Below are 26,291 nucleotides of genomic sequence, written 5' to 3'. Positions count from 1 at the left end.
ATTGCCGAAAATCGGCGTTTTGTCTATCCTCACTATACAACCCTGGCCAAATGTATTAGGCACACTCTACAGAATTGGTTTATGTCTTTAAATATTGCAATTCTTTCGGATTGTACTGTATTTTTATGGATTTTGCCTACTACCTACTTGCTGTTATCCCGACCTACGACAACTTATTATTAGGGGTGTGGTTTCTTTAAAAACACTATTAACTCATTTCAAGGGTCAGTTTTATATTTGAAATGTTGCTTTCCAGTTATTATAATCAGTGAATAATTGCGATTTATTCTATACTTCTCATTTTAATAATATAATAATAAAACCCTTATCCGCACCCCAATGGTGCATAGGGCACTGTGTCATATTAACGCAGTGTTATCTTGATCGTTTACACAAGAAGGATAGGTGATCAGCCCTCCGCTTCAGGTACCAGTCCATGGTAATATTGAATAAATATTACAGTGAAAAAATCACTTATATTTATTTTACCCCCTTGGGAATCGAACCCGGGACCTCCAGAACGGCAACCGAGCGTGCTGACCATTGCACTACGGAGGCGAACATGTGAGTTAATACCACAATAATACCACGTTAATACCAAGATAATAAAAACAATACAATATGTAATCCATATGTTAGGGTTGAAATAAGTCGTACATTGAAATACGAGTATTAAAACGTGGAATTTTTTTGGAATTTATGATAGAGCATAGTTATTTATTATTATTTATTATCTGTGGACAAGGAGTGCGTGCTGACCATTACTCTACGGAGGCGGACAAATTTTCTTCTTCTCTTTGACTTCTCATTTTAGCCTTTATTATTTTCCAAGTGTTCAAATTCATCATTTCTTCCTTCTCCTAGCTTCATTTTATGCAGACCACCTGGGCTGTGAACAAAATTCGCATTTATTTTTCATCAATATTCCATATCAGCACAGCGTATCGATCGCGCACATTTGTGGCTGAAACGTATTCAAGCCAAAGAGCCGCATGTGGCTCACGAGCCGCCATTTGCCGACCGCTGACATAGTGTAATTACCGCTTTATTTTATTTTTTTAATGATTTTGATTGCGATGTTTAAAATTTAGGAATTCGACAAATACTATGTGGGTAGAATTTATAAGAACGCCATACTAAATTAATCAGAAAACAATGCTTATTATTCATATTCCAAAGTCATAATTACCCGAATCGGGGTGTGCCTAATACATGTGGGATGGATGTTTTATGTTCTTGTATTTCAGTGATCATGATTCAACCGTGACGTTAGTAATGTTTCTATAATTCTAAGATGATTTTGAACAACTATAAGTTATCTTCAAACAACAGTATTCAATTAGTTGTCTGTGATATGTGATTGTATCCGAGTATTAAATCATTCTATTGACATGCATTAGCGTTAAAGTTGATTAATAGTATTTTCATGGAGTCTCAACCGTTTTATTCATCCTACTTTATAAGCACGCCCGAGAATGCCGGCGGAATAGAGGAATTTTTATTCAGATATGTACCTCAGTCGTTTTAGCCAATGACACTTAGCAGTCGCGAGACTTCTTATCACCTGATTGATAATTTAGTCACTTAAATCATATTAATCACGTGACTTTACTTTTGGGAATCTTTTCTTTTAGCATAAATCATTATAAAAATATGCAAGGTCAATATAAAAAAAATGAATACTGATTTTTTTTTGACTGAATGTCTATTTACATGTTTTTGACATAATGATAATTTTGTAAAATTAAAAAAAATTAACAAAATAAGTAAAATATTTTTTTAATGGTTTATTTGATTAACAAACCAATTACTTGTAACTTGCATTTTGATTTTATAAATTGACTTTGAAAACTAAAGACTTATTTTTCTCCGAGTTTAATAATACATAACAATATAAAAACATAAACATTGTTGCAAAATATAATATTTACACCAACAATTTTTTTTATTAAATATTTCTTTCAAGTAGTATTTTTTATTGATTTTAAATTCCTTCTCATAATTCAATTTTTTCTTTCTTCTAACCCTTATCCACACCCCATGGTGCATAGGGCACTGCATCGTAGCGACACAGTGTTATCTTGATCGTTAATCCCATGAAGGAAAGGTGATCAGCCGTCCGCTGCAGGCACCATTCCAGGGTGATATTAAATAAACATGAGAGTGAAAATCTCCCAAGCGAGTGTTTTTGCCTAGAATTTTCACTCATGAATTACATGAAATTATAGTAACTTTAAACATAAAGAGTAAATCCACTCACAAGTAGGCATAGGCTATGAAACTTATAAAGTTGAAGCCTGAGTAGGGACATGATAAACGGTGTTGCATAAGCCGTAGCTAGATTTCAGAGTCACTTGGACGTTAGGTAATTCAAAAAAAAAAAAATCTCCCATATTTATTTTGTCACCCCTGGGAATCGAACCCGGGACCTCTAATACGGTAGCCGAGCGTGCTGATCACTACACTACGGAGGTGGATGCAATAATAAATAATAATAAAATAATATAAACATTTTTGCTAAATATCACATTTACAACAAAAAATAATCAAACATATCTTTTAAGTTGTGTTTTTTATTGGTTTTAAATACCTTCTCATAAATATGTAAATAAAAGTTAAATTACAAAAAAATCATTAAAAATACGTAAACATATTATTTTCAGTGAATAATTAGTTTTTTCACTTCACAACACATTTTACCTTATAAACTTTTCGGTTTATTAATATACTATTGTAAACGAGATATTTAGATTCAATTTCTTGAGTAATTTAAAGTTATAATGAAGAAAACGAGACTCAGACTTGTAATTCCTTACACGGTTGTGTATACGCGAGGTTATTCGATATGTTCACGACTGGCCAACTTTAGTAAGTTCAGTCGTTGGGACGTTTGTTCGGTTTCTTTTCAACTTTAAGCGTCACGTCTTGTTTCATTATTTGCCCGATGTCTGACCCAACCCATCAATCCATCTAACTAATAACGTAATAACCACGTGTGTATACGTAATACCACATGCGATACTTGTAATCGAAGCATGGATACACCTTCTGACGATCACCTATTGCGTTTGAACTCGTTATGCATCGTATCTAACATAAACCAAAAAATCAAATTATTCTAGCAAAGTTTAAACTTATCATCGGCTTCGTTAGTCTGCAATGTCTCTTTGGAAGAAATCAATATTAAATATATTTATTTTGATTAAACAATATTTATTGATAGTTATTACAGATGTTAAATGCTTCTGTATCAGATCTAAGAATGCATTGGGACAGCTTTCAATAAGATGTATTGAGAACAATCCTTCAAAGGTATTTGTGTGCAAATTAGTCATTGAAATCAGTATTTGTGTGCAAAGATTTTACATATTAAATTATTTTTATGTAAATTATATTTGAAGCACTAACTTTGTGATTTTCCATTTCATAATTAAAATGTAACTTTGTTTCAAAGTCATGAAACAAAGAAAACTATTTTTTATTGGTGTTTTATTTTCTCTTCATATTATTTCTTAATTTTGCCACTAGCCTTTAAAAAAGAGTTTTCCCATTGACAGGTAACTTAAAACTATATATAAACAACAGTAAATACAATATATTATAATATATTCACATACAAAAAAGGTACAAAGAAATCATGTTGGTTCTCTATGGGAATAGTCGAGGTGCGGCAAACAATAGAAAAGGGAATCTGTAGTGAGAATAAATTTTTCATGTAAGTCTGTAATTTTGTCCGCCTCCGTAGTGTAATGGTCAGCACGCTCGGCTACCGTTCTGGAGGTCCCGGGTTCGATTCTCAAGGGGGGTAAAATAAATATAAGTGATTTTTTCACTGTCATATTTATTCAATATTACCCTGGACTGGTACCTGAAGCGGAGGGCTGATCACCTTTCCTTCATGTGTAAACGATCAAGATAACACTGCGTTTATATGACGCAGTGCCCTATGCACCATTGGGGTGCGGATAAGGGTTTTATTATTTTTATTTATTATAAGTCTGTAATTAGTTTGAATGTTGGTATTTATCATTTCCAAAATAAATTTGGGTTACCATCGTTAATTTGAACAAATTGAAGTTAATAATTAATTTACTTACAGCCCGTAAATGCCCAGACTTCCATATTCTTCTTCATCTTTGATAAGATGTCAAAAATAATATGAATAATTAATATTTACTTTATTGTCAAATAACAGAAACCTAGATGAACTTGAAATATCGCGGGTACTTTATTCCACCATTATGGCAGTCCAGACTCCTGAATGTAATTTACATATAATACACAGATTTATCAACGTTTTATCACATTTGTGTAATGCGAGCGCACTTAACGACATGGTAATATTTATGTGAAACAATTCCCATCACCATAAATCGTCACCCGATTATCGTCCGTCTAAGTTTGGTGTTAAATACGTCAATCCTTCTGACGAGTTCGGGGTTCTGACCTCTGATTGACGGTAAATTTATTATGTGACGGCTTAATAAGCTTTTCAATTGCCTCTCCTGGCCTCGGTGAACAATTGTATTTAAATACATTGTCAATTAGCGGGCCCGTAAATTTTGTACTTAAATCGAAATAGAAAACAATGGATGAATATGTTGGTGACAGATGTTAATGCATCAAATTGCTTTGACGCTTTATCAGTGTGGTAGTAGAATCAAACAAAAACTTATTTTCAATAGCCTTTGTTCTAGCAAGACAGGTTAAGTCATCAAAGTATAAACATACTGTTTAAAGGCAAAAATGCATTATTCAGGACATGTAACAATGTAATCAATGCCAGTAATAGGAGGGATTTGCTCAAGATGATATAGTCAACTTAGATGACATAAACATTCTTTATAAATATGTCCTGACTCACGTCACATTATATTTTATACAAGCTGTACTCGGCCTACAAGTTAAATTTTTTATTTTTCAATTTCGATCATTTATCGTAAAAGCCTGATTTTTTCGTATTTTTTAGAAATAAATCAAACTGCTAATTAGCGAGGAAAAAAGCCACAAATTATAATACATTTAGATATATTATTTGGTATCAAAAGCATCAGGAAATATAGTCCAATATTTTGACTGGTCGCCAATAATTATTGTGACACCGATTTCGTAAATAAGCCATTTATTTTCTCGTGTCATAAATCATTAATTTGATCATTCACAAATTGAACGAAGGTTCAGTCAAAACAGTTCCAAGGTTTTCTGCCTTGTAGAAATTAAGACGAGAAAATGTGGAGATTAATAAATTACCGACTTCAACTCAACTCTGTCCATAAAAGGAATTCATTTTGTAACGGCAACTTCGTAAACGAAAACGGAGGCCCAAGGATAATTAAAAACAAAAATTTACGATTCACTTTAATTCCAATACCTTGACCCATTTCGCAAAATGATAAATGGATGGAAGTTAATAATATAAATGGTTGATCTAAATGAAAAAATAATAACTCGCTGATTGTACCAGATGGCTAATGATTTACGATCATTTATCGAAAAATGTGCAATTTTTGTAAGTTATCGTGTTTTTATATTTGATGGAGAAAATATAACTTTTTCCCAATAAAGTGTATTTTAATAGCTGTTTCACTTTGTGACGAAGTTTTATTGTAAACATTCAAAGTATACTGAAAATAAATAAATAAATTCCAGTAGTGATCATGTCTTTAAGAACAGTGTCCGTCGATGGTTGCTTCTCGTTGGAAGGGACAAGGTAGAAAGTGAGTTAATTAAAGTCCAGGTGTAATTATTTTATTGTAAAACCTTTATACTGTATTTGTTATTGTATCTATTGTGTGTAATGTATATAATCTAATAAATAAAATAAAAAACAAATAATAATAAAAAAATTATAAAAAAATGTATTAACATGTAAGTATTTTGGCTCAACACAGGCTATACCTAAAAAGCCGTTATACATATAGTAAAAAATGTATGTACTCGTATCTATGAAATAAATAAATAAAATAAAAATGAAATAATAAAATGAAATAATAAAATCGATTGTAAAAGAAAAAACAAACAAAATGGTAGGTTTTCCATGTACTCGTATTTACGAAGACCTTTTTTTTTTGTTTGCTATATGATTTAATTCGACGAAGATAATGCTTGCAAAGCCAAATTTCGAGTAGGATATCCGAAATGTTTCTTTTTAGTTGAATCTGATTGTGTAGAGAAAATTATGTTCAAATATTTTTTGTTATTTATATCGATGGGAAGAAAGTTTCTTAATTGATTCTTTGAATTTATGTATTAAATTTATCCTTCTGTATAATCTGCGGAATCGATAAAATATACGGTTCTAATTTACTAAATGCCTGACCACACTGTCGGCCAACAATGCTTAGACCTCAATCGACATATCATTGAAATAGATGATCTACTTAGAAATTTGTGCCAATAACAAGACTTGGAAATAACTCCATCTTGAATTTTGGCGCAAACCTTTCAATTGACACAGATTATGGGAATTTAATATATTCTTCCAACCTCGTTTACTAGTATTTTATTAAGGAAAAATATAAGTTATCATTATTTTCGCCGTCTTAAGTTAAATGTTGTGTTTTCGTAAGCTAAGTTTCCACATTTGATACATACCAGTCCCCAATAAATACAAATAATATCTAGAATTCTGTCCTTGAATGTCTTTATTTGAGAATAAGAACAAATGTTACTAGGATAAGAAGTTTTTGTGATCCTAAAAAAAACAAATCGTCTTAAATCTTTCAACTATTGTTTTCTCCCGTAAATTATCACTGCACATATTACAACTTTTACCTAGAATTGTATATCAATATAAAGACCCTCAATCCATTTAATATTTATAGTAGTTTGAAAATGCCATAACAAGGGAAAAAAATGACACAAAATTTATTTTTATATGTTCTTAACAATAAAATACAATTTAGTAGACTCAAACGTTTAAATGTTAAAATCAGACATTGATTTTAACATTTAATATATAAAATAAATCTTCCCCGTAGAGTTTATTTATACCCTGTAAAAATAATGTATCCCGAATTTTCATAGCATAGAATAACTGACATGTGGTAATAATTTGCGAATATGTAAATATTTCACGATACCGGAAAACTGTGCACTAGGGAAATGTGCATATCTAATGGACAATAGGTTGCAGATTGCATCTTTTGACCGAGTTATTTTTGACCGAGCCATTGTTTATTATTATTATTTGTTTATCAATAAAATAGGTTAATTTATTTGTATCCTTATAACGTACACTTATTTTAACGTGTAATTGTACGCAGGCCAAAGCTGCCCATTATTATAAATTTTAATCAAGTTGTGGTAGAGTGGGCTCGAACTCGGAAACTATGATTCAGTCCATGACACTAACCACGGGACGACAATCCAACTTTTCGTCTTTTATTTACATTTTATTGCGTTTGAATGCACAATATACGTATGGAGTATAGGTACTCCCACTCACAATACAATATGTACATAAATATAAAATAACATTTCCCAAAACAACTCGTGGTTTTTATATTGTCGGATTACTAATACTTTGAACAGAAAATAAAAAAATTAAATGTGACTAAAAAATCCTGAAGCATCACTAATTTCTTTGTAAATTCCATTACTCACCTAACCCTACATGTTTTCTGAATAATATATATTTTTACATTTTAACATCCCAACATAGATGAAGGAAAATATGGAAAAATAAAGAAAAGTCTGGGTATATATCATAAGGCTTATGGCCTGTTATAAGCGGGTTTTGTAATCACTGTATACACGTGACCATTCTGAACATGATTGACAACCATACTACTCATATTTTTGGAACTCATGTATATATCGCATAAATCTCACGTCGCTTTATTTGTGAGTTCGCGGCAGTATGTGTGGTTGATTTAAGTTAGTTTTTATTTAGCAGAGATCCTCTTTTTTACATTTATGTAAGATTCTGATCGAATTATTTCACTTTTTTGTTATTTAACAAGGATATGGACGCACCAAAAATGTTGTAAATATATTTTTACAGCTTCAGGCCGTCCCGACCTTGTGCCAAAAATATATTTTACGCGAAAACTTTTCAAATTATCATCATAATCTAATAAAATATCAATTATTTCTTAATAAATCCGATATAAATGTTAAATCTTGAATAAGAAAGTATGCTTTTCACAAACTTTAAAGATATTCGAAAACTTATCTAATTTTGAGCCGAAAACTGAACTGAATCGCAAGTGTCACAACGGGGGAATCGGTAAAAAAACTTTAAGAAAGTAGGTCACAGACGAGGGGAAATACAGACCAAATTCATTATAGTTTTTTTAACCTAATATTAATCTAATTCAAAGCACACACATTCGTTGCCATTCTTTTTATCCTTATTTTAGTATATTTTTGGAGTAAACATTTTTTTCCCCGAAACAAAAATTACTTTATTTTATTCGACTAATGGTGACAGCATTGAATCAAATATGTATTGATATATTGTTTTTTTTAACCTTAGTACACTTGGGATACAAAGTTATTGTTTAATTAAATCATAACTGATTTTCGTTAGTAATTTTTACGTATACTTTATTACTAAAATTAATTTTAGTTATGTGTTAGACGAAGTATATCGTAAGGTGGGGACGACAACGAAGACGATACTGGAATGAACATATAAACAGGATGTCAGAAGACAGACTTCCACGTATCGCCCTTCAAGGAAAGGACGCAGATCCCCAGTCAGACCTCCAAAAAGGTGGAAAGATAGCTAGGAGTCAACATCCCAAGGATTCTTCTACACCTTTAGCAATAATATTCTCGCATAATTTCGATTTTAATGTATACGCTTTAAATTTAAAGTTTGAAATGTATATGTTAATTGTAAATAAATCAATTGAATTGAATTGAAGAGCGACAGGCGAAGGCACAAACAGATCCTTAGGATCTACAAAAAGAAGAAGAAGAAGAAGAATTTAAGTTTATTATTATGGCACTCTTCTTATCATTCATCGTTCTCTTTGTGCAATACCACTTTAAATTAATATTACTCGTTAATTATGTTCAATTTTCAGGTACTTCAGTGTTTTAGTCACAGTATTTTTTTCGGGAAGTTTTTCTCATTCATACATTTTTGACATCTGTGTACATTGTATATCATAAACCTAATAACAGAAGGTTTTGGTCAGGCACGTATTCATAGTCAGTTGGTATTTCCCATTACTCCCTTACATTACATTCCAAATCACTAGACGTATTGCAAATATGTATGTCGAAATAGTTACCCATAGATATTTCGACATTAATATCAATATGTAACTCTATTTAGATTGTAGCTAAAGTTATGAATTTGAGTGTTAGAAATACATCTTAGAATGACGGCAAATTAATCTCGACCAAATTCATTGTCCTTTATGTACTGGATCAATCAACACATATTACCAATTAACAATTACATTTACATTTTATATTTACATTTTATTAATTTAATATCGTAATTTAAAACAGTCGAGGTTATCAGTTTGACTCTTCCGTTATCAATGCAGGATAGCGCATTGAATATTGAGGTGTATTTTTTTTAAATGATTGTTATAAATTTACCCCATGGTAGACGATTCCCGGGCAGACCACCAAAGAAATGGATCGATACATAGGAATCGACATTGCAGGAGGCTAATCCCTCTTAAAAACAGGCCACAAGGTCTACACCAACAAGAAAAAGAAGTTGAAGAAGATTGTTATGAATCATAACATTACTTCTAACACCTATATATTTTATTAACCTTAGCGTATAAGGACGTAAACCCATATGCATGGAAGTGTAACATGGAGTTGGGAAACGAAGGGTGAAAGAACACTGAATGCTATCGAAATGTGATCACTCAGACGAATGTGCGACAAAACGATGTATGATAGATGTGCGAATAGTGAAATAAGAAAGGAATGCAATGCTGAGATAAGCATTATCGATAAAATTAAGAAAGGTGTGTTGAGATGGTTTGGACATGTAGAACGAATGAGTGAGGAAAGAACGGTAAAACAAATTTATGAGGCGAATGTTAGTGGGAAGAGAAGCAGAGGAAGACCGAGAAAAACATGGCACGATCAGGTATGCCAAATACTTGAAAGTGGTCAGGTTAGGAGTCGGAACAATCGGCGGGTATGTATGAGGAGATGCATGAACGTGGAAGAGGCGAAGAATGTTTGCAAGGACAGAGTGGTGTGGTGCTCTATTCTCTCTGCCTACCCCTGCGAGAAAGCGGCGTGATGTTTAGTAAGTTAGTTAGTTAAGAACACTGAATGCTGTTGAATTGCGATCACTCAGACGAATGTGCGACAAAACGATGTATGATAGATGTTTGAACGGTGAAATAAGGAAAGGATACAAGACTCTGAGATAAGCATTATCGACAAAATAAAATAAAAAACGCAATCTTTCCCTAGTCTACACGTAACGGTAGCTCTAAATATTTATTTATATTTCGATGTTTCGAAATAATTAATATTTCGAAATAAGACACGACTGAAAGGATGCAGAAAAGAATTTTACGATCTGTTTTATTGATCTCTTGGTAAAAATGCCGGTCTTCTATAAATGTGACAGTTGTATACATAGCAAACTCATATGTATAGAAAAATTGCCACAACACATGTTACGTTTTGACATACTTTATTTCATTTAATTATTTCATCACTCTTGTATACCAATTTTATCATTATTCAGTATTCATTACTTAGTATTAATGGCATCTCAACATAGATGACGAAGAATATGGAAGTCTGGATATTAACATTGCTTACGACCATGTCATAGACTAATTTAATTGATCACTTTATCTTCTTCCGTGGTCTCAATATTGTGGATTGTAGATGTCAATATAAAACTCCTATGTGGAGAAACCCAGATTTGTGAACAAGGATTAGGACACACTCAAATGTTATGTGTAATTGTGTATGAGGCTGCGGAAAGGATTATTGTTATCACCCTATTAGGATTCTTTGATTAAATTCTATGTTACGATATGGCTCCTTTGTTGCATAAAAGATATTATTAATAATAATTTGATACGTGATTCTAAGAAGCGTTCTTTTATCTGCGTATGTTTTGATATAAAATGGTCCTTGGAATGTCGTGAAGACATGACATATTGCTTTTTCCACTCTTATCTTTCCTTTTGTCTTTTAAGACTAGTCATCAAGCGACAAGGAATACTCACTTACTCGGCGACCCACTTAACTTCTATGTATCGGATGGCCAGATAAAATTCATACCGAGTGGAGTACTCGTTACAATACAACATTTGTACCTAACGGAGTACTTAATACATAATTTAAAATACATTTCTATCTTGAGACTGTAGTTTGTTTTAATGGGATAGAGCAAGAAGGTCGAAGAAACTTAGTACTGTCACAAAGGACCCTACATCAAATACTTTAAAGGAGACATAAATCAACGATCGTCGTGCATGTATGAGACAAGAGGCGTGTGCGTAAAGATATAGTCTTCTTCTTCTTCTTCTTTTTCATGAGCTCTCTGTCCTCTACTGCTGGATATAGGCCTCTTCTCCGGTCGGTTGCTGCTTGCAGCTAGTTTCTACCCCCCGCAGCGACTATGTCGTCGGACCATCTCTTTTGGGGTCTTCCGACACCTCTTTTGTTCTCCCAAGGATAAAGAGAATGTTTTGAATATTGAAATCATGAACTTTGTGGATCATATTGATATATTATTTTGAGAAATAAAAAGACTTTGTGTTTTGATCCACTCACATTTTTATTAACCAACTAGTTTCGGTAACAACCTGTTGCCCTCTTCAGGGTTTAATTCATGACTAATGTTTTGCGTTATTTTCTTTCTTTCTAGCCCTGCGATCAAAGTGGGTGCATAGATATGTTTAAAAGGAATTGAAATATCAAGTCCTTAATTAATTTCTAATTTTATTACATGCCACATCTTTAGTTACACCCATTGCGTATCTTGTATGCTTGTATCATCCGCGAGTCTATAGGCTCGCCGTACGTCTTCACATTTCACATTGTTCTTGAAAGAAAAAAAATGTAGACCGCAGATATCTTCCCATGAGAAAAAAACTCACTCTCGAGCGGTTCACCGATGCTACTTTTTTCACACTCATTGTCTATTGTATTATTGTACGGATGATAACGCTACGCTGTTCTGACACGTATGAAAACGTTGATTCGCAAACAAAAACGCATGTTCATATCATGCAAACTGCGTTGAATTACTTTTAACTTAACTGGAAAGGGAATCCAATTAAAAATCTATTTTCCAATCGCAAATTGCATGCGGTCTCTCAGACGAATGTGCGGCAAAACAATGTTGATAATTACTCGAATTGTGATATAAAGAAATAATGCCAGACTTAGATAAGCTTTATTAATATTAGGAAAAGTGTGTTGAGATGGTTTGGCCATGTGAATCGAATAAATGAAGAATGAACTGTAAAATATATTTTTTGGAGGCCAATGTAGGTCGAAATAGAAGCAAAGGAAGGCCGAAAAAAACTTAGTATGATCAAGAATATCAAATACTTTAAAGTGGTCAGGTCAGGAGTGGAAATAATCGGCGGGTATGTATGAAGAGATGCATGAATCCGGAAGGGGCGAAGATCGTTTGTAAAGACAGATTGGTGTGACGTTTTATTTATTCTCTCTGCTTACCCCTGCGGAGAAGCAGCATTATGGTTAGTTAGTTAGTTAAATTACATGTTGTATGCTTTCATTAATGAAGCTATTATTACTTCTTTCTTAATGGTTTTTTTCTTCGAAAATATCTAAATTTAAAGTGTTTTCAAACGCTAATTCAACACAGCGAATATTTAAATTTTAGCTACATAAACAACATAGTACCTTAGTGATATGAAGAACGTATTTTAAATAAAATATCTTAGATCAGGCCTCGGTAGCTAATTTTATTAGGAGATATTAAAACGACACGATCCAATCCGCAATCCATTTATAAATTTTGTAAGGCTAAAGTGCCGCAAGTTATTAAATCAAATGAAAATCCATTTGGCGCAAATTAGCAGATAATTTAATTATATCTCATTGTAGATACTGCTAAGTGCTATTTAAAACCTTACTTTCTGCCGTCGATATTGAAGATTTCTTTCTTTATATAATTTTATAACAATATTTATTTTTATTTTTTATAATTCTTTCTTGCAAATATCATTTATATATTATGCCTTGAACATCATACTGTGAGTCTGAGACTCTTAGGCTTACTCGAAGTACACAGTTTACACCTGCCCTGTGCAAGCTGGTTCCCTACTTGGGGCAGAGTATCCCCCTTTTGATCTCAAAATTCAGATAGTTTGTTATCTTTCAATCAATATCCTTAAAATATAGGTTGTCTTTTTAGAGGTACACAAATTCGAATTTCCCACAATAAATTGATGGTGGCACCCGCCGAGTGGCATGTTGCGACATCTCGTTGAAACCACAGCTTTGTCACATCAATGCCATTCAACTGAGGTACGAAGAAGTCAGTAATCATGGTGTAGCGCTCTCCAATAACCTAAAATTCTGGCCGTCTTCGTTTTTAAAAAAAATATGGGCCAATGATTCCACCTGCCTATAAACCACATCAAACAGTAACTTTTGATGGATATAAGAGCGTCTCGACAAATGCCTCTGGATTTTTTTCACTCCAAATTCCGCAACTCTGCTCACTGACATAGCCATTTAACCGAAAATGTGCCTCTTCAGTGAACAAAATTTTACGTTGATAAAGAGGATCAAACTCAATATTGTTTTCGGCCCATTCACCGAACCTACGACGCGCATAATGGTCATTCAGTATATTCATGGTGAAATGGCAAAAAGTAGTGACCTCGAATCAACTGTCAACAGTCAAATTGACAATCTGTAGAAACAATGTTGCCAGTTTAATAAAGAAACTATATAATATAATTAAAATGTAACTTTGTTTTAAAATCAATATATATATATATTTATAGTGATTTTAAAACAAAGTTACATTTTAATTATAAAATGGAAAATCACAAAGTTAGTGCTTTAAATATGAATTATAGTAAAGTAAACTTAAAAAAAAACACTTTATATATTGTATATTCCAGGTCAATAAGTAGGTAGATTTCTTAGGTATGTCAGATTTTTAACGCCATTTTTTTTTTGTTACAGGTAAGTTCATGGACCTTGATGATAAATATTATAGTGCATAAGCCGATTTCATCGTTAGAGGTATGTATGGATCATTACGTATACAAGATCACGATTATAGATCATTTCTAACATGTACTATAACCCCTAATGATTTACGACAGACTCCGTTTATCATTGTTATGGCAGGTATTCTCGAACCTCGTTCTAATGTTAATCAATATTTATTAACGTTTTTTTTCATTTAGAAAACCATTAGTCATATTTTGTTGTCTCACTATGATTATAAATGTAAGCTTAGCGAGATTCGTCATGTTAAATGTTCAGTGGATTTTATTTAATTTTATTTAAATGTTATTGAGAGTTAAGATAGTAAAAACATTTTTAATTTTAGTTTTACTTTCTGCATCATATAAACGCAGTGTTATCTTGATCGCAACACATAAAGGAAAGGTGATCAGCCCTCCGCTTCAGGTACCAGTCCAGTTAAATATTGAATAAATATTAGAGTGAAAAAAAATCACTTATATTTATTTGACCCCCCTCCTTAGGATATCGAACCTGGGGATGTATGAGGAGATGCATAAACGCAGAAGAGGCGAATAATGTTTGCAAAGACAGATGTATTAGGTTCTCTCTGCCCACCCTTGCGGGGAAGCGGTGTGATGATTAGTTAGTTAGTTTGTATTTTTGTTTTGTTTTATCTCTAAGTAGTAGTTTGTAGTTTTATACTTTAATTCCCCTGTTAACAATTGGATAAATACTGTAATGAAAAAAAAACCCAAAAAAATTACGGACTTGTCTTGAATGCTTTTTACACTTTGAAAAACTATAAATTTACTAAACTTTCCATTGTATTTTGTTCGTATTTGTGTTCTCGTATTAGTTTTAAGTTCTCTATAACTCGCCATAAGGAAGACCCCAAAGAAATAATCAATTTATTCATTACTCCATATCATCATACGCAATCTTTCTTTAATTTCGAGTGGTAAAGTATATTATACTCGTATGGTATAATGTTTTGTAGTTCGTTTTACCAGATGCCATAAAGGAACTAAACTAATAAAATTTCCCTTGTTTGGTGTTTGAACAAAAAAATTACATAAACATAAATTGACAAGTCTTCAAAGACACACAGCCAAAGGCAAAGCAAATGTAAGAAATGCTGCTAAAAGTCAAACAAGACCGTGGCGAGTAAGATTTATTGAGCACTGAACAATATTTTGCATACAAACATACCGTGTGTCTTTGTCAAGAGTAAAATACTTACACTTTTCTGTATTTCTATGAATCCCACACATTACATCTTATGAAGTGTTCATCGTCCGAAAATAAATCGCCTGCTTAGCATAAAAAATGTTTCTGAAATCGTAAATTATTATCTCACAATTATATAAAGAAATTATTCTTGTTTGCAGATTTTTTTATAGAATTCTTTACAATTCTCAGTCGTTACTTTGATTTATGTAATAGCATACTTATTCGCATTTTGTATAATTATAAATATTTATTTATACGACTAGATGTTTGGACGCGAAGGAAGGTAGGAGTGTATATCAGGACAGAAGAATGTTCCGTTCTATCTTCTCTGCCTACTCCTACAGAGAAACGGCGTGATGGTAGTGGTAGTATTAGAAGTATATACACGTGTATAAAAAATTGAACAATATGTATATGAATTGCCGAACTTATTCCTGCGAATCAATGTCATCCAACCAATTATAATTTTTTAAAAAAGACACTGCTAATATTTTTGTGAATTAATCCTACTGTATATTAATGAAAATAAGAAAGACGTACGGATTAGAATCAGATATGGAGTTAGTGGAGGAGAGGGAGACGGATTTAAGACACAAACGGATAGTTAGTGTTCCTAGGATAAATATCTAGTAATATTGCATGGGTTAATTGAAGGTTAACAGGGATATTCCTTTTTTGCTGGGAAGTAATTCATAATCTCGGAGCTTTTTATTAATTAATCTTTTAATCATTAGTACATAGCTAAGTCTTGTATTAATACTGAAGAAAATGAAAATAATAAGCCTCACAATATCGGTATTTATGATTTCATATATTACTCGTAATTACGGATAAATATTTATTTTATGAAAAAGGAATTTTTCTCTTTGAAATGTGTAATTTTAATGTACATATATATGTACCTAATTGTTTATTCAGACATTCTGTAGGTACAGCCATTAGCTTCTCTTGTCATTCGTCTCGGTAATTGCTTAAATTCTCGGAATATGTTATTGGATACTTTAGTTACTGTAATGATATATAATTCTCAAATCAGCATGCAGTCTGTGTTACGATACTCTAGATTCTAGAGATAGAAACGCGGAGGCCGTACAAATCTATCATTATTTCTTACATAATGAATAATTTATTACGATTATCATTGCATAAAATTTGTCTCAAATAAGCAGCGAGCAAAATTAATAAAATAAAATATTTCTCGTACTTATATACTCGTACATTAGTTAATTCGTTACTTAGGTTCATTTTCCAAATGGTGCATAAGACACCAAATCAAATCGACGCGATGCTCGACTCAACCGTCAGTCATGCGATCCAGATTTACAGATTTACGAAGACATTACTGCTATATGGGAAAGGAAATGGAGAAGAAATTACTTTATATGTATAAATATATTTAAATATATAAATATATTTATATATATATAAATATATATATAAATATATTTATAAATATATTTATATATATATATATATATATATATATATATATATATATATATATATATATATATATATATATATATATATATAATATATATATATATATTTATATATATATATATATATATATATATATATATATATATATATATATATATATATATATATATATATATATATATATATATATATATGTATATATAGGAAAAATAACGTTGAATAAATGACTAGGGTACTTAAAGTTGCATATCCTTAATCTTCTAGCTTCTAACCATGAATCTTGAAGCTCTAAAGCTTGCAAACGCATAATATCATAATACGTATATAAAATTATTCCATTTACCTTTTTTCTAAATTATGTTTGCAACTAGAAGTTCATATTTCTTCATGGTAGATGGTCCCCTCTAATGGTCTGATAATATTGTTATCATACAAGCTTTTTCTACGTAATTAATTTCCTTTGATAATTAGAATAATCTGGGCACCTTTTTTTCATTAACGCCATTTTCTTTGTTCTCCTTGCATAATCCCTTTCGTGAAGCGCTTCCTAAACTTTTGCATTTTTTCTACATTTAAAATATTGTATTTATTTTCTTTTATTAATTTAGTCATATTACGCTTTAAAGACGCACTAAAGTAAGATACATATTCGACCATTTACGATATATATATAGTACCTACATACAATACAAAGCATTAGAAAAAGTAAATAAGAAAAATATACTATTATTATCTCAAATGAGACGAAGCATCTATCGTTTTTATACGAAAGAAGATGAAAGTCTACGCATTCCAAGGCTTAAGACCTGGCATTAGGCTGGCTTAAGTTTTGACGTTATACACTTGTGTAACGTTCGCCATTCTACCCATTATTAAGCATCTACATATATTGCATTAATTTTTTAATGATGTGAGGTTTCTTCATTCTTTCTACATTCAAATTTAGGTAAGATTGTTTTAGAATTAGTTCAATTTAATTTTTTCAATTTTTTTTAAGTAGAATAAATAGTAAAAAAAGCATTCTTGAGACGATGTTTTCTGAAAATAGCCCTATATAAAATAGCCAAACATAATTAATAGCGGTATGGTTCGCTAATGTGATAATTGATTTCACAATACTTCTATATTATAATAATAATACATATATTATAAGAATAATCTCAAAGTTTAATCTTAAGTTTTTGATGGATATCAGAGAATCATCGTATGTGTAATATTTTTGTTGTTGTGAGTATGTGGGTAAATGGGACAAAAACTCGTTTATTTTGACTCGGATACGTACTGTATAATTTATAAGTTTCACAACGGATTTCGTATTTTTTACCAGATACAGCAACAAAAAATTGATTGGCCTAAGACTTTTCAAAGAAATAATAGCGCCAAAACTACATGTAAATGTATTTTTTACTGTGTTAATTATTCATTCTTTATGGTTCATTCAATTTATTAACGGCAAGTGTAGAAATTACCAAACCTCTTCAACATATTATATTCATGTTCCAAAGCTAAATAAAATTGTTTAAAGCTAAACTGGCATTACACAACGGAGTCCTGGTTCCAACCCTAATGTATGAAAGTGAAGCATGGAATTGGCAAAAGAAGTATGAAAGTAGCATGAATGCAGTCGAAATGCGATCTCTCTGAAGAATGTGCGGCAAAACGATGTGGATAGATGTTCGAATGGTAAAATTAAGAAGGAATGCAAAGCTGAGATGAGTATTATCGATAAAATTAATAATGGCGTGTTAAGATGGTTTGGAGATGTGGAACGAATGAGTGAGGAAAGAACGTCAAAACAAATTTATGAGGCGAATGTAGTTGGAAACAGGAGCAGAGGAAGACCGAGGAAAACGTGGCACGATCAGGTATGCCAAATACTTGAAAGCGGTCAGATTAGGAGTCGAAATAATCGGCGGGTATGTATGAGGAGATGCATAAACGTGGAAGAGGCGAAGAATGTTTGCAAAGACAGAGTGGTGTGGCGTTCTTTTCTGTCTGCCTAACCCTGCGGGTAAGCGGCGTGATGGTTAGTTAGTTAGTTAGTTAGTTATAAGCTGTACATATTCTTGATAATTGACATTGTCCAATAAATGATTATATCGCTGGTCTTGTATTTTGTACCAGAAAGTTATAAGAAGAAAGTGAAATAATATTTAATAATATAATGACATATCAAGACAACCTTGCCGTAACCCAGAATCCCAAAAACTGGTTTCATCATGGTTAATGTGATGATTGAATTATCGAAAATAGTAATTGCCACCTCTAATATATGAGTGATTACCGACCTCATATACTCGTACATAGGTGAAGGGGTAACTAGCATAACAGTTATTTATTATTTAATATTATTTATAACGGTCATTTAATATGTTATCAACGAAGAGGTTAAAATAATATATTTACTGATATGGCTAGAAATAGAAAGTAGTATAGGCCAATTCTCAAAACGGACTTGAAATATAGGCCAATTCTCAAAACGATTTGAGAATTGGCCTATATTTATTATATAAATTGACTTGCAGTTTATTACTACTACTACTTCTACCATCACGTCGTTTCACCGCAGGGGTAGGCAGCAAGGATGGAACGCCACACTCTTCTGTCCTGACATACACACCTCGCCTCCTTCACACCCATACATCTAGTCATACATGCCCTCCGATTACGCAGACTTTTGACACCGCCAGATTTTAGGTTTTGATTTATCTGACCGTGCCAAGTCTTTTTCGGCCGTCCTCGTTCTGTTTTCTCTCTCACATTCGCCACATATATTTTCGTCGTTCTCTCGTTATCCATTCGCTCCACATGTCTATACTACCGTACAGAACTCTTCCAGTACATACACCGTAAAGAACCAATTTACTAAGGGCGACAAAATGATCGGTGGTTGTACTTCTCTAGAAAAAAATGTAAGGCGACGGGCATCAGATTCTCTACTTTTTTAATGGTGATAAAATTAATGAAGATACTCAGTCTCTGTACGTGTAATTAATCCTTACCTACAAGCTACATGATATATTTTAATTATTTTTTCAAACAAGTAATGTAACGCCGCTGTTGCAACATTATATGCACCAATACCCTGACAAGATTCTTGTTTGGAGTTCCTTTTTTTATTATACTTAACATCAATATTTTTCGTTTATATTTTGATAACATTACACAAAAATGAAATTAGAGTTTTCTAAAAACTCATATTATTATAGAGATATTAAGGAAGAAGTTCTCGTTACAGAATTTGTTTAAACCAAGTCACTCAAGAGACAAAGCTGAAGTCAGCGTGCATTTCGCTAGACGTATGAATCAAGCTTGTGTAAAATAATTAGAGAAATATATATATATATACATATATATATTTATATTATATATATATACATATATATATATATATATATATATATATATATATATATATATATATATATATATATATATATATATATATATATATATATATGAATATATATATATATATATATATATATATATATATATATATATATATATATATATATATATATATATATATATATATATATATATATATATATATATATATATATATATATATATATATATATATATATATATACATATATATATATATATATATATATATATATATATATATATATATAAAAATGTCCAAAGGAACGCTTCCTTCCTTCTTAGTTTAAGGCCTACGTATAAACTGTTGTATTTTTGAATTCCTGGTTAATAAAAGCATATTATAAATTGATAGTTTCATCAATTTTTTAATGTATTTCTAAGTATACAAGTGTTTGATTTTTAAAATAATCAACATGTCATTCCACAAGGTTATTGCCAAATCAATAAAAACTATGAAAGTTAGTATTTTGTTTGTTGAAAATACATAGTATTATTTGGCACCAGAAACCATACTAAATAATAAAGAATTATCATAACATCGCCTGAATTTTTTAATACTTTTTTTTCGTGTTTTTGCGGTTTTGATAAGGTTTATAGCCCGTGGGAAAATTAATCACGATACCTCCTGAGGTGTTGCTTCCTAATATCCTAATCCCTAGCTATATACAGGTTGAGATATTGCACAGGAACAAGTATGGAGGTCCTCACCAAAACGTTACATTTCCATTATAAATTCTTTTAAGTAATCAGGAATTCTAGCTAGTATAATTGTTACGTTTTGGTACGATTTTATAATTTCATTTTAGTTTAACACGGGATTGATCACCTTTTGCAGCAACATTAATTAAGATTTCGATAGAATTCAGTAAACAGAACATAATTTGCATTCAAATGATTTTTGTGCATTATTGGAAATGTAACCTTTTTGGTTAGGACACCGGTCCCAGGAACACCTTAATATACAACATTTTGAGTGTGTCCAAATACTTGTTCATAAATGAGGATTATCTCCAACTATAGGCGTTATTTATTATATTATTTTTTTGACATCTAGACATTATTCTTCTTCATCTATGTTGAGATGTCAAAAAATAATATAAAAAATAACTCCTATCATTGGAGATAATACAGGTTCGTGAACAAGTATTTGGACATACTCAAAATGTTGTAAATAAATTTACTGGTCAAATTAAGGGCTAAAATAATAATGTTTTCTAGCGTTTCTCACGTATGTGATTATAATTCAGGATTTGGACCTCACATACAAATGGAAGAGTTTCTGCTAAAAAAAAAAGCTTCTTTCATCTCACCATAGATGTCTCTAGTGAAATTCTAGTGATTCAAGCACCATGTTTCGAATTTGAACCATATACATATGTAGAAATTTCAAGAATTTGAGTAATGTTGTTGGCAATCATGGGTAGAATTGGTGAATGTTACATGTATGTAAAGTGATCACTTAAACCTATGACGGTCGTAAGCCCTGTAAATGCCCAGACTTACATTTTCTTCCTCCTAAAATATTGTAATACCTTAATAGTATTTACCAAGAAAGACGTGACAAATCCGAAGTTTTCAAATTTACAGAAATAACTTTCTTTGCCGTGAGCCGGAACGAATTCGGGAATTATTTTAAATACACATCATGACCAAGACGAATTCCCGGAAACATTTATTTTTTGCCCTTATGAAAAATATTTGGTTTGGCTGTGCCGAAAATGTTCGACTGCGAAACTTGCGTCGCGAGTTCGATTTCCACCAAGTGCAAAATAAAATACTAGAAAGATTTATCTTCAATTCGTCTGTGCTTGTGATGTTATTTTTACCTTCCCTTTCCTTACTATCCTACCTGCAGATAAGCCTCTAAAAGAAGGTGCTTTGCAGGTTATTCCTTTTTAATAAATTATTATTAACATAGACGAAGAAGATAAAAGAGTATTTTATTTTCTTAGAGTATTTCTAAGAGTATTTTAACACCAGGAACTTCTTAACACGGGTTACCGTCTGGAAGAACAGGATCCATCTTAATTATTTTTTGACATCTCATCAAAGATGAAGAAGAATATGGAAGTCTGGGCATTTACGGGGCTTACGACCGTCATAGGCTGGTTTAAGTGATCACTTTACACACGTGTAACATTCACCAATTCTACCCATTATTGACAACCACACTACTCAAATTCTTGGAAGTTCTATATATATGAACCAATTTAGAAACCTTGTTCATGAATCACTAGAACTTCACTAGAGACATCTATTGGTGAGATGTAAAGAAGCTTTTTACTAAGCAGAAACTCTTATATTAAATATTAAATTAATTAAATTAAATAATTAAATAATTAAATTGTAAAAAAATAAAAAAAATAAAAAAAATAAAAAAAATGATAATAAAAAATCCATCTTAATTATTACCCTTCGAATTTTTTCCACTTACACGTCATTTTGATTTTTTTTACACAATTATTTTTTTACACAATTATTTTTTTACACAATGCTCTTCAAAAGCGAAACAGCTATCACATCAAATAAAAAATCAGTATAATCAGACATCGTGTATTGATTTTCACTTTTAAATAACACATTACGAAATTCTGAAAACTTAACGCCAACTCAACAATTTCCCTTTTTAAAATTTTTAAAATAGATGTCAAATTCGGCAGTAATTTCAAACACGATTCATAAGGAGAACGTGTTTCGGAATTCAAATATCCCGCCGGATGCTGTGGTATTTCGATTCCGCCAGAGACGAATTGCAATTCAAATTATCGACAATTCGTGGGATGTTCAATTGTGCTCGGCGCTCTGTCTGTGTAAAATTTGTGCGCAAATGTTCCGAAATTATTATCACGTGTTCATAATTGCAACGATTCGAGCTTTTAATTTATGTTTGTCTTAATTTATGTTTTATCAAAAATTAAAGTCCGTTTTGTTAAATACGTCTTAAGATAGCAAGGCTTCCCATAAGTATTCAATTTAATTTCATCTATAAAGGTAGATTTTTAAATTTTTTTGACATCTCAACATTGATTATGAAGAATATGATTTGGATATTCTCAGGGTTTATGACCTGTCATAGGCTGGTTAAAATATCACTTGAAACACATCTAACATTCACCCCGACTTTATAGATATTCCCTTAAATACCCACACTTCTATAATATTCTTCTATGTTGAGATGTCAATATAAAAATAACTCTTAAATGGAGAAACCCACGTGCAAAATGCACCATTCTACCGCCACACTACTAAAAATTTTGGAATTCCTAAATACATCATAAATCTCATAACGCTTTATGTGTGAGTTCACTGGACCGATCTATGGTTGGGTTGAGAAAGCTTTTATTTAGCTGAGTCTCTTTCAATTTATAATTTATATTTGAAGCACTAACTTTGAGATTTTCCATTTTATTATTAAAATGTAAGTTTAATCACTAAAATCACTAAAATCATATAGTTTTATTTTAATTATAATCTTTTGATTTAGGTGTATGTTACATCCTAACCGGATTATTTTACATACTGCGAGACGCCTGAAAACGTGATTTTCAATTCTTATGCAGCTTATAATGTGATAAAATATACGATAAATTTTATGACAGAATACATGAGTTCACAACAGCCACCTAAAAATATAAAATACCGAGAATAAACCCAGATTTGGAACAAGTATTTGCACAAACTCACAATGTTTTGAAGTAGATTTTTACCTGTATGATATTTTTCCGAATAAACATTATTTTATATTAATACTCATTTACTTTCTTTCTTTTAATTTTCTCAGCGACTCGTTGTCTTAATGAATTTGCATTTTCTGCTATAAAATAATGAGGATTGTTCGAATAATACTGTCTTCTAGATAATCCGTCGTCTCTATATCATCCATTTAAGAAAATGGCGGCAAGCCAAAGGAAACACAGACGTACTGTATGCGCGTCCATTGCTCTTTAGTGAAGAACAACTTCGAAGAAAGAAATGCAGATTATCAAATGCATTGAATTCATTATTTTGAGTACGTTTTTATATTGAGCTTAGGTACATATTCGCTTCTTAATTGAATCTACATATTAACCGTTGTATGAATGACAATGTACGTTTATATTCTTGAACTTTCACTCCACTTACCTTTTAGTGCATTACTAAAAGACTTTTAGTGCAAAATTGACCAGAAAAATACGTTGATTAGAATTTTTTAAAACTGAAACCCTTGTAAGTTGAACGATAAGAGTTAAAAGAAAAAGGAAATACATTTCCCTCATACATAATATTTGTATAAATAGCTTCCTTCTTTAAAGGATTTTAAAACGTAATGATTTACTTATATTATTTTTTGAAATCTCATCAAAGATGAAGAAGAATATGGAAGTCTGGGCATTTACGGGGCTGACGACCGTCATAGGCTAGTCACTTTACACACGTGTAACATTCACCAATTCTACCCATTATTGACAACCACACTACTCAAATTCTTGGAAGTTCTATATATATTAACCAATTTCGAAACATTGTTCTTGAATCACTAGAACTTTACTAGAGACATCTATAGGTGAGATGCCCAGACTTCCATATTCTTCTTCATCTTTGTTGAGATGTCAAAAAATAATAAGAAAATTAACTCCTATAATTGAAGATAATCCAGATTTGTGAACAAGTATTTGGACACACTCAAAATGTTGTAAATGATTTACTTACATATTATAGGTGTCTCAACTTGATATGTAACATCTATCGTTCCTCTTTATGTGAAAGAAGATGGAAATCTGTGCATCCCAGATCTTACGTCCTGGCTTAATAAACACTTCACAAATTTTTCAACTGGTAGCGCTACAATCAGCCATAATTTAAAACGTATCGAAAATCGTTCCCCCATATAGAAGGTTACAAAGCAATTACATGTACTTATACAGGTTTCAAGAATTAATACAATATGGATGTTCAATAATGGGCAGAATAGTGAACGTTACACAAGTGTATAAAGTGATCGCTTAAGCCAGCCAGATGTCAGGTCGTAAGCTCTGGGATTCTCAGACTTTCATCTTCTATAACTTTCATAACTATAATAAGTACATATCCGTAGGATGAATAATTATGTAGCTGATATAATAGATAATATTAATCTTGTTGGTTTACTAACAAATAATTAATAATACTTGGTAATGTAAAATAACTGTAAAAGTTATTTCACATTACTTTCTTTAAATATCCAAGGAAACCGTGCTTTTATTATTTTTTTTTAATCAAGGAAAGAAGAATTGATGTAAGCATTTTAAAATACTCTCTGAAATTAAATAATTTTTACTTCTTAAATAAAATGTACATCTGTCAGTTTTCAGACAGACGCGTCTCAATGCCCTTACTTCTATTTGTATTATTATAACGTATTGATATTTTCAACTGAATATAATTACCGCTCATTGCTTCCAAATGTGACTTTACAACCATATAAAGGTCCCGCCTTTTGTTCGATGCATAAGTGAGCTTTAACTGAAATATTTGCCTATAGAGGTTCGTCGGTTCTATTAATGATTTTCAGTTAAACGTGCAAGAAACAAACAATGCTAAATGTCATGTCAATGGCTTTGGTCGTTTTTTTTCTTCAAAGCAGTCGTCACAAATTTGATCTTTTGTTCGGCTTGTTCTGAACAACGTGAGTGACAACTGTTTTGAATGCAGTTTCTACTCTCTTTTTTGAAGTTCTATGAATAAAAATTACCTACTTACGAGTGACAAAAAGTCTAACGAGCCTGGCTTGATATTTCGCAAAGACCTTTTTTTAAACATTCTCTACGCAAACGAAATGAATTTTGTGAAAAGAATGTTAGTTTTTTTGTTATTTTTATTTTATTTTTAAAAAAAATTGTGTTTTTATTATTTACACAAATATTTCAATTTCACACTATTTCTGTGAGCCTAGGGGAGTTCGTTATCCGAAATAGGTATCAAATTGTGGTAGAGTGGGTTCGAACCGAGAAATTCTGAGTCCGCGACACCAACGACGGGACCACAACCCGATATTTCATGCAGTATTTATAAATTAAATAATAATTACATCTCAACAAAGAAGAAGAAGAATATGGAAGTCTGGGCATTTACGG

At 31.5% G+C, this 26,291-nt stretch overlaps 1 protein-coding gene and 1 long non-coding RNA gene across 2 annotated transcripts in view; one reads left to right on the top strand and one right to left on the bottom strand.

Moving 5' to 3' along the window:
- LOC148301799 (putative G protein-coupled receptor Mth-like 1) overlaps nt 1-26,291 on the top strand; it is a 193,626-nt gene that overhangs the window by 68,105 nt on the left and 99,230 nt on the right. The window lies entirely within an intron of this gene.
- Nucleotides 696-25,816, bottom strand: LOC148301800 (uncharacterized). Its single transcript, XR_015838748.1, has 3 exons — nt 25,605-25,816; nt 24,889-25,020; nt 696-889 (listed from the first exon to the last, which is right to left on the bottom strand). It is a non-coding gene; the product is annotated as an uncharacterized LOC148301800 (long non-coding RNA).

The sequence above is a fragment of the Brachycentrus maculatus genome, unplaced genomic scaffold, assembly GCF_059751285.1.
Source record: "Brachycentrus maculatus isolate JH-2025_06_01 unplaced genomic scaffold, ASM5975128v1 h1tg000514l, whole genome shotgun sequence".
Lineage (NCBI taxonomy): Eukaryota > Metazoa > Arthropoda > Insecta > Trichoptera > Brachycentridae > Brachycentrus > Brachycentrus maculatus.
Note: the sequence above shows the minus strand (reverse complement) of the source record. Positions and strands in the feature narration are given on the sequence as shown.